This window comes from Schistocerca gregaria, unplaced genomic scaffold (genome assembly GCF_023897955.1).
Source record: "Schistocerca gregaria isolate iqSchGreg1 unplaced genomic scaffold, iqSchGreg1.2 ptg000181l, whole genome shotgun sequence".
Taxonomy (NCBI): Eukaryota; Metazoa; Arthropoda; class Insecta; order Orthoptera; family Acrididae; genus Schistocerca; species Schistocerca gregaria.
The window spans coordinates 775,289-786,192 of record NW_026061731.1 but is presented as its reverse complement, the minus strand read 5'-3'; the positions used below and the strand labels follow the sequence as shown (position 1 = coordinate 786,192).

Below are 10,904 nucleotides of genomic sequence, written 5' to 3'. Positions count from 1 at the left end.
TTCACATTAATCTATTCTGTTCTAGACTCTTGGTCTCTGCATAGCTGCTGACGTACATCAGTTTGAAACCACTTACTTCATTCATTCTTTCTTTGGTCTCTCTCCACAATTTTTACTCTCCACTCTTCCCTCCGCTGCAAAACTCTCGAGCCCTTGCTACCTTAAGATACGCCATGTCAATCGATTCCTTCTTTTAGTCAAGCTGTCCCACAAATTTCTTTTAATTCGCTACCTAATTAGTTATCCGACCTACCCGAAAGTATAATAGTTCAAAGAAAATTTCCAAGGCACTTTAATAATGAATAACCGCGGACTAAAGGAGAATCATTAGTGCCACATACTACAGATATATGAATCTTCCTTACTCTTATTACAATTTACAACGAAAAGGCAAAAATTAGATAATCTACGATGTTGTTATTCGAACAGAATATTACACTGTTTTCTGGTGAGAATGTAAGAGGAAAAAATTGTTGCCTACTTTTTTAGGAAGCTCATCCTGCAGGCATTATCATAGCACGATATAAATAAAATTATCCCACTTCCAAACGTATCGCTGCAGACTACACAAACAGTTGAATCCACCAATGATACGGTTTCCCTAAATCTCCCCTTCCTTAGGGTTTACATTGGAGCACTTAACTTGGCACCTTATTTTTTCCACTAATAATAAAATGATGACGCCGATTAAACTGACAGCTTTATGTAGTATGTCACAATTCTTCTACAGACCATTATGTCTTTACATTTTCTCATGACATACTATTGCTCAGTCATACCACTTAGTGGCTGTGCGGTTCTAGTCGCTTCAGTCTGGAACCGCGTGACCGCTACGGGCGCAGGTTCGAATCCTGCCTCGGGCATGGATGTGAGTGATGTCCTTAGGTTAGTTAGGTTTAAGTAGTTCTAAGTTCGGGGACTGATTACCAAAGATGTTAAGTCCCATAGTGCTCAGAGCCATACCACTTCGGAAAGATAAAAATCTCATCAGTGAACAGTTTATTCTGGCTGTACCACTTTGACGAATAGTCCAACACTTACACACAAAAAACTTTAATCTCATTGTGAAACTTGATTTTTAACTTGTCATTTGTTTATAAATTGTTTTCACATGAGATTTAATTTTTTGTACTTTCATCTATTTATGTATATGTGAGTTTGGTTTCCGAATTATGAAATATGGTTGGCAGAATGCGTAAGTGACCCATGTGGTCCTTGATTCGAAAGCGTGGTATAATCTATATGCCAGTGTAGGTAAGCAGCTGCCTCCTTCGCGTCCCACCAGGACAAGCGCGCTCTCCACCGCATCGAATAATAGCGTTGTGCCTGAGCCCGCATTCACTTGTTTACCTGTGACCTCTGCAAGATGACTATCGAAGGACAAGTTCTGTTAGTCATGAAGTATGTGGAGCCACGGGCATTTGCTGAAGAATATCCAATACTCCACCAGTGACAGAGGAGCGCTGTTGCATAGAGGTCGCAATCAGTGTAGGCCAAGGCGGTAGTGGTGTTGCTGCTGAAGTTCCGACTACCGTTCACGTTTTACTGTTCCTGTTGATGCATGTGGATGACACAAGTATCGTAGTAAGAAGCAAGTACCAGGATATCTTCTGTAAAAAAGGTCCCCTATGTCATTGTACCCACTACAATGGGAAGTTACAGATTTGTTTCTCAAGCCACCTCATAAGCAGTAGTTAAGTTATGTCCCTTTTCTTTTTAGAAATGAAATGTTACAACATTTTGAAAATGTTATGTATAGATCATTTTCTAGTACAGCCACCGGACGTCGTGACTTCTCTCCTCTCTTCTTTATGTCAGTGATAACTCCAATAGTAGCCGACACAACACTCGTCGTGGTTAATTGTTCTCTAGCCGGGAAAGAGGTCATAGGACATAGCGTTTGTGGATTACTTAGGACACTTCCGACCACGAAGAGTAGCATTAAATATATTTTTATCGTGGTGGATGCTGCTTCTCGGTTTGTGACCTCCTTAAGACATTAGTCAGAAATAATGCGCCTACCTCCACATATAAAAAAATTTATAAAAAAATTTAAAATATTCTGCTTTGGTAGTGCCATATCGCATATCACCACCTTCCCCTACCCACCGTCGACATTTTACGCTGATAGTGTTCGTCAGGACCTTATTTATCACATCCCTTCTGTAAATAACTGGGATAAATCCACCGTTTTGCTTCAGATGGTTAATAGTACCCCCGCAAAATTAATACCTGCGTACTGGGCTGACACACTGATATCCAACCTTTGGTCAATCCAAAGATCGGCTCCCACGGAAATTGATTCTGACACCATTAGAGGAAACTGCAGCAACTTTCGTTTTGCGCACAAGTGGAAAGCTCAGAGATGTAACGACTGTAGGCGGCCGATCTGATATAAATTGATCTTGTTTTTATCAAGAATATCTGGGCCTAGAGAAATAGATCAGAGAAAATTTCTGCTAAGCCATTGCAGAGTTTTTTTGGACCAGGTCAAATGCTAAAGATGCCCACACCAATCAGCATCCTTATTACAACTTTGGCTTCCGGTATACGGGTAAAAGCCTTAGCTTTTGTCTTAGTCAGGTCAAGGTTAGTGTTTCTTCGATTTGCTCTAAAGATTCTGAGGCCAGCAGAGTTGAACAAATAAAGGGATGGGCGCGCTCAGGACGATTGTTCCTCCTCGTCCTGTCCGCAGGTTTGAATTTTATGGGGAGAGAAGTGATTCACGCATTACTTCGATACGAACTTGAAAGAATGGTATTATCTTTTTGCCTGTGTAGTAAAGCAAGCGTCCTATCTCCATTGCGCCGACTTAAATGGCATTGTGCGTGATTTTACGCTCAGTTCATTACCACCAATACTTGGAGGACAGCCATCCAAGGAAAAGTGCTGTCAGTCATGTGGCACATGGTTGGTTAGTTGATTAGGGAAGGGGACCAAACAGCGAGGTCATGAGACCCATAATCTAAGGTGACGGGAATAAAGAGAGGAGCAACACAAACAGCACAGTGCAGTGAAGGAGAAGGGAAAACGGGCAAACAATGAAGGAAAATGAACGCCAGCCCAGCAGCAGTAGAAAAGGTGGGTGGTAAGGTGAAACGGGGATAGCAAGAGTGCCCCAGAAATGCTGTCTGTGATGGGCTGCCAGCACTGCCACTGACCCATCCCGATACCCAAGCGATACCATCATCACGACTTAAGGGGAACAACACCAGAGGAAGAAGGCACATGAAAAGGGGAAACACAAATGCACAAAAGACACACATGAAAAAAGCGGTGGGAACCTGGCCGGTATAGAGGAAAGGTCAAGGCCTTCTTAACCAACTGAAGCAAACCGAGGAACTCCAATTCCAGAGTTAAATTCGAGGCCTTAAACCTGAAAGGATAAACAACTTTCGCGAAGAAAACTGAGGACAGACGTAACGATGTGAGGGTCGTCCCCTGAAACCCGGAACAAGGATGGTAGGAGGCCATATTTAGTGTGAACGGCCAAAACGCGGGGACAATCCAACAAAATGTGGATCGTCGTGAAGAGAGAGCCTGAAGGCTAATGATTGAGTCCATACACAAAAAAGACTGAAATGCAGAAGGATCTTTTAGCAAAGCACGGGGCCCAATAGATGGCCATCAATTTTACACTAAACACCCCACACACTGCAGGCAAGAGATGGTGTTTTGTGCAAAAGAAGACATGAAGGCATATTCCACATGATTGGTGGATTTAGAGCCACTGTTGTAAAAACCAATGGCATCCTGAGACTCCAATTACAGCGCTGGTAACAAAAATTAAGGCCACTGGAGCGATGGAGGCTTTCAGATCCCAGAAGAGATCCATCTGAATCAGGGGCTGAGCGACTAACTAAGAAGGGCGGGGGTGCTAGAGTCGGAAGAGAACATGAGGAAGAGGACAAGGAGGGGAGATGGAAATCATGGCAGAGAGAAGCAAGCCAGAGCCTAACCAGTAAACCCATCCAAGCGTGGGCAGCATGTGGATGATGGCCCAAAGTTGCAAAAAGAATAGAATAGCAGGAGTGAGCAGCAAAAGAGTGGACAGTGATTGTATAGGAAACCAGGAGCAGGGACAACCGAACAGAAAGGGGAGTGATCCCAGCATCAACCAGAAGACTATAGGCAGGGCTAGTGCGAGAGGCACCAGTGTCTAAACAGATACCATGAGGGTGATCTGGGTCCAAGAGGAGCAGCACGGAAGGTGCAGCTGATTCATTACTTGATAACCATAGTCCAGACGAGACAGAACTAATGCCTGGTAAAGGCAAAGAAGGTTCAAACAATCCACACCTCAAGAGATGCGTGCAAGGAAGCGAGGGACACTGTATGAAAACAGCCGATTTTTATATATTGTTGTTGTGGAGATTAAGGTATTGAAGCAATTAGTTATGGATGGAATCAGGGCCGGGGGCAGACTATGGGAAGAATTGAGAGCACAGCTCCACAAAGGGTGATGTACATTAAAATGCCCAAGGAGAAGGAAGGGAGGGGGAGTTGCTGAAGGAGGGCACTTAGGGCAGCAGGTGTAGGTGGCCACTCAAGAGGGCACTAGAGATTGCTGACCACAGAGTGCAAGTGGACCTGGACAGCAACTTTGTGAATGGGTTACGAAGATGGAACCATGTATTAACGATATCCATATGGACCAATGTGCAGATGCTACCGGAAGCCCTAAAATGGCCGACCAGTTTTCGCACAAAGCACGGAACCCACAATGGGTCGACGAGTGAACATCAATCAAATGAGATTCGTGGAGAATGACAAGCAGCTTAATTAAAGGTAATAAGGGGTTGCAGCTCTGGGAGGTGATGATAATGTCCATTACAATTCCAATGACCAAGCATGGAGCAGGTATCCAAATGGGATGGAGTCAATAAATATAAGGTTAGACTCAGGTCGTGAGGTGAGAGATGCTACATCCACAGACACCGGAGTGGCTTTGTCATGGGACTGGAGGACAGGAGACACACACACACACACACACACACACACACACACACACACACAGAGCGAGGGAGGGGGAGCAAGGGAGGGGTGAGCGAGGGAGGGAGAGAGGGAGGGAGGGAGTGAGAGAGGGAGGGAGGGAGTGAGAGAGGGAGGGAGGGAGGGAGTGAGAGAGGGAGGGAGGGAGGGAGTGAGAGAGGGAGGGAGGGAGGGAGTGAGAGAGGGAGGGAGGGAGGGAGTGAGAGAGGGAGGGAGGGAGGGAGTGAGAGAGGGAGGGAGGGAGGGAGTGAGAGAGGGAGGGAGGGAGGGAGTGAGAGAGGGAGGGAGGGAGTGAGAGAGGGAGGGAGGGAGTGAGAGAGGGAGGGAGGGAGTGAGAGAGGGAGGGAGAAGGGGAGGGAGGGACGGAGAGAGAGGGAGGGAGAGAGAGGGAGGGAGAGAGTGGGAGGGAGAGAGAGGGAGGGAGAGAGTGGGAGGGAGAGAGAGGGAGGGAGAGAGTGGGAGGGAGAGAGAGGGAGGGAGAGAGTGGGAGGGAGAGAGACGGAGGGAGAGAGACGGAGGGAGGGAGACGGAGGGAGGGAGAGGGAGGGAGGGAGAGGGAGGGAGGGAGGGAGGGAGAGAGTGGGAGGGAGAGAGACGGAGGGAGAGAGACGGAGGGAGAGAGACGGAGGGAGGGAGAGGGAGGGAGGGAGAGGGAGGGAGGGAGGGAGGGAGAGGGAGTGAGGGAGAGGGAGTGAGGGAGAGGGAGTGAGGGAGAGGGAGTGAGGGAGGGGGAGTGAAGGAGGGGGAGTGAGGGAGGGGGAGGGATGGAGGGAGGGAGAGGGAGAGAGGGATGGAGGGAGAGGGAGAGAGGGATGGAGGGAGAGGGGGGAGAGGGATGGAGGGAGAGGGAGAGAGGGAGGGAGGGAGGGAGGGAGGGAGGGTGAGGGAGGGAGGGAGGGAGGGTGAGGGAGGGAGGGAGGGAGGGTGAGGGAGGGGGGGAGGGAGGGAGGGGATGGAGGGAGGGAGGGGATGGAGGGAGTGAGGGAGGGAGAGGGAGGGAGGGAGGGAGGGAGGGAGAGCGAGGGAGCGAGGGAGCGAGTGAGTGAGTGAGTGAGTGAGTGAGTGAGTGAGGGAGGGAGGGAGGGTGGGAGGGAGGGAGGGAGGGTGGGAGGGAGGGAGGGAGGGAGGGAGGGAGGGAGGGAGGGAGGGAGGGAGGGAGGGAGGGAGGGAGGGAGGGAGGGAGGGAGGGAGGGAGGGAGGGAGGGAGGGAGGGAGGGAGGGAGGGAGGGAGGGAGGGTTTCTGCATGATCTAGAACTGAAAGAGAGCAGACTAGGCGTACAGACTGTGTCCCCCCTGGTCGAGCTGGTAACCGGCCTGAGAAACGCCTGGAGGAAGAGTCGAGGGAGGGAGTCTGTTCATTGGCAGGTGAGGTGGAAAATTCCCTGGCCAAGGACGGACAGTGGGACCTGGAAAGGAGAGCATTGGAACTGCATGGGAGAGGGAAAAGAGAGGGGCCAGGACTGGAGTAAAGAAAAGGGAAGAGGTGGCAAGGACAAAACAGAGGTAAAGAGTGAAATTGGTCATATTTATGTTGAGCCACAGCGTAAGATAAACGATCGGCGAACTTAGACTTCTGTATCTTCATTTCATTCTTATAACCTGGGCAGTCTAGTAAGTATGAAGAGTGATGGCTGTGACAAAACACATGGGCGATGCAACACAGGGGCTGTTCTCATGGAATGGGCGTCCACAGTCACCGCATGAATGGTCCACCATCCAACAGGGAGAAGTACACAAATTACAAACACCGAAAACACTTCATGGCTGGCAGGACGTTTAGCTTCATGTCACACTGTCAACACATTATCTTGACCTGCTCTGGGAATGAAATGTTAGCACAGAGGCGCTGGTATCTGTGAGATTGTCCTTAAGACCTTTCTCAACACAATGAACTCCAACCCATTCCAGATCCGCCAAGAGTTCGTTATCGCTTTCAAGGACGATGTTCCTGTTCAAAATGACTCCCTGAGGCATATTCAACGACTGGTGACAAGTAATTGACACCGTGCCATCGCCAAGATGACCACAAGCCTGAAGCACTGTGGACAGGGTGGCAGAAGATGTTCTGATCAACAGTGAATCCCATGGAATCTTTCTGGGAGACTACTTTATGCCTAACTTGTTTTCGATATTTTCCACAAAAAATAGCGGCTTTATGGCGGTGAACGTGCCCAAATCCGTCCTAGTGAAGATCAGGAAATGGGTAAAGTGTTTCACCCCGAGCTGGGGAGCCTGGCCCTCCCTCCCAGGTGTAGACAGGAAAGGGAAGGCTGCAGGGTTATAAGAAGCAAATTACCCATTACCAGCTGAAGAGGCGGCCGTATAAGAACACAAATTTTGGAGCTTAATTGGTATGCAAAACATCCACCCTGATACCACCCACTCTGATCAGGGGCTCTCCCCATCTGCGCCACCCAGCCACAGCAAGGTCCATCTGGAGCCATTGCCAGGAGTTATGGTGCTCCATAAAGACAAACAACCAATCCTAGACACACAAGAGGATGCAGTAGCTCAGGTATCAGAAATATGATGCCTGTGTTGGCAAGGGGCTCAGGCAGATGGGTACACATGCTGGTGACCTATCGGGGTGGAGAGGGGGTCTGGAGGGGGAAGGAAAATGGAAGGAAGCTGTATCCAAGTCATAGATGTTAGAGAGTGATTTCTTCCCCAAATGGCTCACACTCTGAAGAGAAAATGTAGAGGTTGAGCTCAAGCCCCAAACGAGGGCCAAAAACGCCAAAAAGAAAGTATTAAAAAGAAAAGGCAAAGGGAACAAAACTGCATAAAATCCTGGAAACCAGGTGGATAGCCAGGCCAACATAAGTAAGGGCACTGAGTGTGGGTATGGAGGGGTATGGGGAAGGAAATGTAGCCCGAAAAGAAAAAATGGGCTGCAATACCTCGGAGCCCCATGTGCACCAGGCAAAAAGTCACTAAAGGACTCTCAGGCCCCTGGGGAGATGTGTCACGTGGACGCTATGGGCATTTGCTGAAGAAGAACTGACTTTGAGCGGGTGAATGATTCCTAGTCCATCAAATTACATGCCTATGGAGCACTCGGATTTGTTGGAAGATGACATCGGATGTTTCTCAGCTGTTTTTTCTACAGAATTAATGGGCAAAGTAGGATTAGTGAACCATAGTCTACGGCGTTTATTTGACTTATTTGGTGAGTACCTTAGTGTGTAGACGGTATGAGCAGTTCTTCAGAGCTATCCGATGTGCTGTAAGGTTTTTTAATTGTGTGTGCTGTGTTGATTTACGTTTCAGTTAATTTTGATTTTATTTAAAGAATTCAGGTTCCAACTTGGCTAACTTATATTGCTAAAATTCTTTATGCCTCTGTTATTTGGGTCGTCTGGATCCTGTTTAACGTGTTTGAGCCCTGTTGATAATTTGTGAATACTTTGTGTGGTTTATTTTGTGCTTAGGATTAATGTAAGTACAATTTTACTACCCGTGAATAGTAGTTTGAGACATGTGAGCATTGCTGTTAAAACGTTATTGATACATTCATGTCTAGGAGCAACCTGAGTTATTACAACTTGAAACCAAGCTACATTTGGCTATTAGTTCCTGATCTCCGACTCTTCAATGAGACAACCGCTACCTATTTACGAGAATGCAATGTTCCTCTGACTTTCATAAATATTATGTCTCACATTGTTTTTATAGTTAATCACTGCCTGTTCTGATTGAAGGTGCTTATATATCTTAACAGATCTATTAACTAAATGGTTATTGATGCTTCATGTATTATTCTAGAATATTTGTTAACTGAAATATTTTCATGTCCATTCCTAATAGTACCTAATTGATACAATGCTTTATTGAATTTATTTTGAGAAACAACCATAAGTGTGAGGTCAAGGGCTACGCGATGTCATGATCTGAAACCTCAAATTAATATTTATCAGATTTGAAATACTAGGCCTTTATTGCCGATTTACTTGGTTTGTTGTTAATAATTTAATTTATTTGAGTTTGTCTAGTTTCACGTGTTAATCGCAGCGGCCACGCGTGTGGACAACCTCGGCCTATTCATCTTTCATCATACCATCTGTTGTGATGTCTCCGAACCGCGGGTGAGAAGTGAAACGGTGCACCATCATGCTGAAACCACAGTTCCTGACGGGCATCCCGTGGCACAGCTTCCGATTTTTTTGTTTTTTTTTTGTTTTTGGTCATCAGTCTACTGACTGGTTTGATGTGGCCCGCCACGAATTCCTTTCCTGTATTAACCTCTTCATCTCAGAGTAGCACTTGCAACCTACGTCCTCAATTATTTGCTTGACGTATTCCTATCTCAGTCTTCCTCTACAGTTTTTGCCCTCTACAGCTCCCTCTAGTACCATGGAAGTCATTCCCTCATGTCTTAGCAGATGTCCTATCATCCTGTCCCTTCTCCTTATCAGTGTTTTCCACATATTTCTTTCCTCTTCGATTCCGCGTAGAACCTCCTCATTCCTTACCTTATCAGTCCACCCAATTTTCACCATTCGTCTATAGCACCACATCTCAAATGCTTCGATTCTCTTCTGTTCCGGTTTTCCCACAGTCCATGTTTCACTACCATACAATGCTGTACTCCAGACGTACATCCTCAGAAATTTCTTCCTCAAATTAAGGCCGGTATTTGATATTAGTAGACTTCTCTTGGCCAGAAATGCCTTTTCTGCCATAGCGAGTCTGCTTTTGATGTCCTCCTTGCTCCTTCCGTCATTGGTTATTTTACTGCCTAGGTAGCAAAATTCCTTAACTTCATTGACTTCGTGACCATCAAACCTGATGTTAAGTTTCTCGCTGTTCTCGTTTCTACTACTTCTCATTACCTTCGTTTTTCTGCGATTTACTCTTAAACCATACTGTGCACTCATTAGACCGTTCATTCCGTTCAGCAGATCATTTAATTCTTCTTCACTTTCACTCATGATAGCAATGCCATCAGCGAATCGTATCATTGATATCCTTTCACCTTGTATTTTGATTCCACTCTTGAACCTTTCTTTTATTTCCATCATAGCTTCCTCGATGTACAGATTGAAGAGTAGGGGCGAAAGGCTACAGCCTTGTCTTACACCCTTCTTAATACGAGCACTTCATTCTTGATCGTCCACTCTTATTATTCCCTCTTGGTTGTTGTACATATTCAGAATGAGATTTTCACTCTGCAGCGGAGTGTGCGATGATATGAAACTTCCTGTCAGATTAAAACTGTGTGCCCGACCGAGACTCGAACTCGGGACCTTTGCCTTTTGCGGGCAAGTGCTCTACCAACTGAGCTACCGAAACACGACTCACGCCCGGTACTCACAGCTTTACTTCTGCCAGTATCCATCTCCTACCTTCCAAACTTTACAGAAGCTCTTCTGCGAAACATGCAGAACTAGCACTCCTGAAAGAAAGGATATTGTGGAGACATGGCTTAGCCACAGCCTGGGGGATGTTTCCAGAATGTCTCAGTTGGTAGAGCACTTGCCCGCGAAAGGCAAAGGTCCCGAGTTCGAGTCTCGGTCGGGCACATAGTTTTAATCTGCCAGGAAGTTTCATATCAGCGCACACTCCGCTGCAGAGTGAAAATCACATTCTGGAAACATCCCCCAGGCTGTGGCTAAGCCATGTCTCCACAATATCCTTTCTTTCAGGAGTGCTAGTTCTGCATGTTTCGCAGAAGAGCTTCTGTAAAGTTTGGAAGGTAGGAGACGGATACTGGCAGAAGTAAAGCTGTGAGTACCGGGCGTGAGTCGTGCTTCGGTAGCTCAGTTGGTAGAGCACTTGCCCGCGAAAGGCAAAGGTCCCGAGTTCGAGTCTCGGTCGGGCACACAGTTTTAATCTGCCAGGAAGTTTCATATCAGCGCACACTCCGCTGCAGAGTGAAAATCACATTCTTGAAACATCCCCCAGGCTGTGG

General features: G+C 47.0%; 1 non-coding gene across 1 annotated transcript; it reads right to left on the bottom strand.

The window, feature by feature from the left end:
- Window positions 1-10,210: 10,210 nt before the first annotated feature.
- Window positions 10,211-10,285, bottom strand: Trnal-caa (transfer RNA leucine (anticodon CAA)). Its single transcript has one exon. It is a non-coding gene; the product is annotated as a tRNA-Leu (tRNA).
- Between the last annotated feature and the right edge of the window lie 619 nt (window positions 10,286-10,904).